Raw genomic sequence first — 6000 nt, 5'->3', positions numbered from 1 at the left:
GGTCCTTCTTGAGTTGTGTTTGACTTCACATATTTGATTCATATAACTTGTCACGTGTTCCTAAAAAATCTCAATGTGTGGGCCCCACCTCCGCTTACGAATAATCTGACGTACAAAAAATACGAAATATAATACTATCAACGTGAGTTTATATTATGTAGTAACAACGTGATTGTCAATGTTTGAGGAAGCACGTGTCACACTCAGGCTCTGAAAATGCGGGGTATAACAGCTTTAGGTCAAATATTAAATGAGTGGTCTCTATCATCCCACATGCTTCCCACTATATATACAACATGTTGCAACATATTGTGTATCACTTGAAAACCCTAATCAAACTTGTGCAAAGATGCCGCCGCAAGAATTCAAGTGATCGCAAGAACAAAGTTACTTTCAAGCTGAAGAACCAGATCCTGATATGATATTAGTCTATGTTCTTTAGGTTGTTGTAAATCTGTGTTCCTTTGTGCTTAAATTATAAACCTACTCTTCTCTTTAAAGGAAGTTGTTTATAGGTAAATCGAAAACCTCAAAGGGTGCTTGTTGAAAGTGTGTTTCCTCAAGATGTTGAGTGGTACATTAGGCTAGGATTAGTCTAAGTGTATTAGTTTCCTTGGCTAGAGTTAGTCAAGTGGAGGTGCTTGCAATCGGAGTATTGCAAAGGTTGAGGGATTACGGGAGATAGTTCCTAGGTTGTTACTATTGTAAAGGTTGAGAGATTATGAGAGTTAGTTCCTAGCTTACAATAGGTTGTAATCTGAAGTTGCTTGGTGTAGTGGAGTCGAAATCCTACTGGGGTAGGTCGTGGTTTTTAATCCTTGAGCAAGGAGTTTTCCACGGTAAAATCTTGCCTTCTGTACTTACTACATTGCATCAGGGGTATGGTACACAACCAGGTCCCTCATATATTGTTTGGTGGATGCACATCCTACACCAATTGGTATCAGAGCAGGTGCTTTCTAAAGGTTAACACCTAGAAAGAATCTGTAAAATGGCAGCCTCACCAAATATGGAAGGACAGTCTTTCACCAGGCCACCTAGATTTAATGGACAATACTATGGGTGGTGGAAGACTAGGATGGACGATTTCATCATGGTTGAAGACTCAGAGCTATGGGACATCGTTTGTGATGGCCTTCATATTCCCATGAATCGAGGTGAAGATGGTGTAAAAAATCACCAAAAAACCAGAAAAGAATACTCCGAGGCAGACAGGAAAGCTGTTGAGAAGAACTTTAAAGCAAAGAAGATCCTTGTCTGTGGAATATGAGCAGATGAGTACAACCGAATCTCATCATGCACAACTGACAAGGAGATCTGGGAAGCTCTTCAAATTGCCCATGAAGGAACAATGCGGGTGAAGAACTCCAAGATCGATATGCTTACCACAGAGTATGAGCTGTTTAAAATGAAGAAAGGTGAATCCATTCATGATGTGCATACCAGGTTCACCTCTATAATCAATGAGCTCAACTCCCTAAGAGAATTCATCACCACTACTAAACTGGTAAGGAAGTTTCTTGGTGTTTTACCTGACTCATGGGACAGCAAGGTGAATTCCATCTATGAAGCTAAGGATCTTAGCAAGTTGACGGTTTATGAACTCATTGGAAATCTCAAGACCTATGAGATGAAGATGACTCCGAAGAAGGTAGAGAAGAATGAAGTAAAGAAGGAGAGAGATCTGGTTCTTAAAGCTACAAGAGGAGATTTAAGTGATGAGGAATCTGAAATGGCCTATCTCACCCACAATTTCATAAGATGATCAGGAGAAATGGAGGAATTTCCAAGATAAGAAGCTGCAGCAGGAACTTCAAAGGAAATGATTACTCCTGTTATACATGTGGGAAACCTGGTCACTTTATGAAAGACGGTCCTCAAAACAAGCAGGACACCTATGAAAGATTTGGGTGGAGGAACCAGGTTCCTGACAGAAGATTTAGAAGAAAAGAAGCCGCAGATGAAATGGTAAAGCAAGCACTGACCGCATGGGGAGATTCCTCCAACAAATCAGAAGATGACGGGGAACAAGGAATCACATCAATGATGGCCATTGAAGATAAAGAAACAAGGTATGATTTGATCTTTTCACTCATGGCTGAATCATATACAAATGATGATGATGATAACAATGAGTACAAAGAAGTAAACTTTCTTGAGGTTAAGGAACCCAAGAACTTATTCTCAGAATAAACTCATAGTATTATCAAGCATGCTAATCGATGCTTATCACGATCTGATTGCTGAAAAGAGTGAGTTGAATGATGCGATTGATGTACCGAGAAATTACGGCACATCTGATGTTTTTTTACAAGAAGTTTTACTTATTTTTAAGCGAGTCTGTGTCGTTTTGATGTGTTTTTATTGTTTTTCAGGTAATTGAGGACTATAAGGCAAGAATGAAGAATTTTCACTGAAGTTGGTAAATTTGGCAAAGGACGGGCCGCACTTCCATCCCGTCCCTTGCTGGCAAATTCCAGAGAGCATTGTAAATTAAAGGCCAAGGATGGGCAAAAAGGATGGACCGTACTTTAAAGTACGACCCGCACCTTGAGCCCGTACTTTGAGATTTTGTGAAGCTACAGCTAGCCCGTACTTGGAATGTACATGACGTACTTTGAAGTACGTCCTGCATTTTACCCCCCGACAATATTTTGTAATAATTAGTTTTTCTGATTTCTAGACCTTATAAATAGTTCTCATAGGCTTTTGTGGAAGGGACACCGTTCAGTTTTTATTATTTCCTTGCCTTAGCATTGAATACTCATAGTTCTTGGAGATTTTTTGACAACAAACAATTACAATTACTTTCTTCCAATTTTCATCAATCAAAAGTAAGCATTATGATTTCTATATCTTTTTATTGTTCTTCTTCTAAGAGTAGCTAATTTCTTTACTAAGGTTGTGAACCCAAAGATGGGTGTTTTGTGATTGGGAATTGTGATTGATATATGCATAATGGATTGTTAGGGTTTACTTGTTCTTCATTATTCATTAATAGTTAGTGGTTGCAAACATTAGCTAACGCCTTAAACCTTCATTTATTTGGGGAAAAAATTAGGGTTTGTTAAGAACTAGTAACAAGAACTCAAAGCTTTAAACTTTGTTTAATAAATTCACTTAGGAATAAGAAGAATTTACTTGGCATAATTAACGTTCTTCATATCAACTTTCTTATATTTGGGAAATCATAGAAAGAAATAATCTTTATATATTGGGAGATAGTAGAGATTACATAGAGGTTAAGTGCACTCATATAACGATCCATTAGAAGTATATCAAGATCAATACCCATGATCATACACTTTATCTGATGGGGACACAACCTAGGTTTCTTTTACCATATATTACAATCCAAAGCAATTAGTTAGCAATTAGTCATAAACAACCAACTTTCTACAAAAATCATCGAAGTAAGACATTAGACCTAAATTAAGCATTCTACAATTTTAGTAACATTTTCACACCATATTCCCTGTGGGATTCGACCCCCACCGTGTTGGGTTACTTTATTTGACATCGTCTGCTTTAGCTAATCAAAGGTGTAATTTGAGCGTATCAGCGATCAATGAGATGGAGCGTGAAAAGGACAACCTGTGCTTGTCTATTGGAGAAATGAAGGAACAAATCTGTGAGACAAACCAACTAAACATTACTTTAGAGAGTCAAGTAAGAAAAGGTATGGAAGTTCCCTCAAAAGGAAAAAGTGAAGCTAGTGAGTCATACTTGCACTAAGAAAATGAGCTGAAGAAAGCAAAAATGTGCATCACTGCAAAAATTGAGAGGAATGGGCAGTTGAAAGAAGATCTAAAAAGGGTCAAGGTTGATCTTGATAAAGCTTTAAAATGGACCTGGTCCTCTGATGTAATCACCTCCATGTACAAAAGCAAGGGAGGCAGCGGAGAAGGACTTGGTTCTGTCAAGGAGAAGATGCCCTACAATTCCTATACCTAATATGTCTCCAGAACTGAGAATTGGCTATGCACTTATTGCGGGCAAGCTGGCCATTACAAGGAGGAGTGTAAGGCAAGGAGAGAGGAGCTATATCAACAAAAGAGTTAGAACTAAAGGAGCCGGTCCTCAGAAAGAAAGTGGTCAAATGAAAATGGAAGGGAGTCGGTCCCCAAAAGAAGGGAACTCAGAAAAGAAAAAAAGTGATGCCCCTATAGGTTAAGAGGAGTCTAATCCATCCCTTCTACAACTACAAAGGACCCAAGCTGCTGTGGGTTCCCAAGGCAAATCAGTAACATGTCTCAGAGGATGGGAGAGAGAGAAGGAAAATGCATTCAACATGTTTGATGAACAACATCAGCTTCAGGGATCTGGTCTCTGTGACCCAAGTTAGTAATTTCTTCAGTACTCATATATGATTGTTAAACTGCAAAAGTAATAAGCTTTTTCTCTCTCGTCAAACTTCTAAATAATGTCTCATCATCTTGTTGCCCCTCTCATAAACCAAGCAGCTCCATTCCTTTTTTTACGCCTATAAAAAAATGGCCACATCAGTCCTTATAATACCCATCTTTGTTTCTTCATACCTTTAAACCATTAGTATTCTCCTCTACACTCTTTCTTACACAAGTTGTCTGAACAATGATACATTTGCTCTCAGTGTCAAACCCTTGCTAAGTGGCATCAACTTTCTGTCAAAACAGGGCAAATGGATTTCAAGGTATCACCCCCAAAATACCCAACCTCTTCAGATCAAAACACAACTGTATCAAACCCAAAATCTCACTCATCAGGTGCCTCAAAATAAAAGTTATTTTTAAATGTTAACACTGACGGAGACATCCTACTGTGCTCTGTGCGAAATCAGTCCTCTAAGGGCTTGGAACAGAAAGTGAGTGAGAAAAGAAAAGTAAAAACAAAAGGTGGAAGAACGTACTTTGATAGGAAACATATTGCACAGAAGCCTCCGAGATCGAAAGTGCTAACCAAAAAGGTGAGAACAGAGTCATCAACAAGTGAAACAAATGAATCTGATGAAGCAAGCTACTCATTTACAATAGAAAGACAAGGGAGTAAGAAAGTGGAGGAAAATGAGGAATCTCCTCTACTGAGAAAAAGTTCCAAAAGGGTAATGGAGAGTGGAAGGGAAAGTCCTTTCGACACTATGGGTGTAAGCAATCAAGGTAAGAGTTTAGGGAATGAGAACAGGAAAGAGATAAAGGAAGAAGAGCGCTATACTCGACTCTCCTCACAACGAAGGAGGAATTTAACTACAATTCAAACACCCGATCCCTCCAAAAAACAAAAAAGTGATTGTGATACAAAGGGAAGGAAGGAAAGTCTGAAAGAGGAAAGAGTCTTATTTGGAAGAGTGTGTGATACCAACCTATGTGAGGAACCAGGAATGAAAAAATTGAAGGAAATGGTGGAATTTCAAAACTGGATACATCTCTTTACTCCACCAGCACCCAGTGTATATGAGGCTGAAGTAATTGAGCTGTATGAAAATTTGTGCAGGATCAATGATAGTACTCTGGCCCTAACTGTGAATGGAAAATAGGTTGTGTTGACGGAGTTAATACTTTAGAGCGCTTTAGGGGTTAAAACCGTGGGAGTAAGAGCGGTAACAGGAAAAGGATCTACCGGGTTCAAAAATATGATAGTTAAGGAGGAAAAATTTGCAACCAAAGAAAGTATCTCCAAAAGAGAGCTCAAACCTATCTATTAACTAGCTTTTGAATTTGTTAACAAGGTGCTTCTGCCAAGAACTAAAGAATGCTCTATTGTGACGTTGGCAGATCTGGTCCTTGTAGAAGCTCTAACAACATTTGAACCAATCAACCTTCCAGCCATCATGCTTGAACAAATGATCAAGGTTGAAAAAACAGTGCAAGGCAAGTCTGGTTTCCCTTATGGGTTCTTCCTATCTCGGAGACTTGTGCACTTTGGGGTTAGAACGGGAAAGGCCACTATGGGGACAAAGGAGTACTTATTTTCTAGGCTACCCAGGAAGATTGCGAGTATGTGCCTAAAGAAGTTAGTGTTGAC

This window comes from Lycium barbarum, chromosome 6 (assembly GCF_019175385.1).
Source record: "Lycium barbarum isolate Lr01 chromosome 6, ASM1917538v2, whole genome shotgun sequence".
Taxonomy (NCBI): Eukaryota; Viridiplantae; Streptophyta; class Magnoliopsida; order Solanales; family Solanaceae; genus Lycium; species Lycium barbarum.
Note: the sequence above shows the minus strand (reverse complement) of the source record.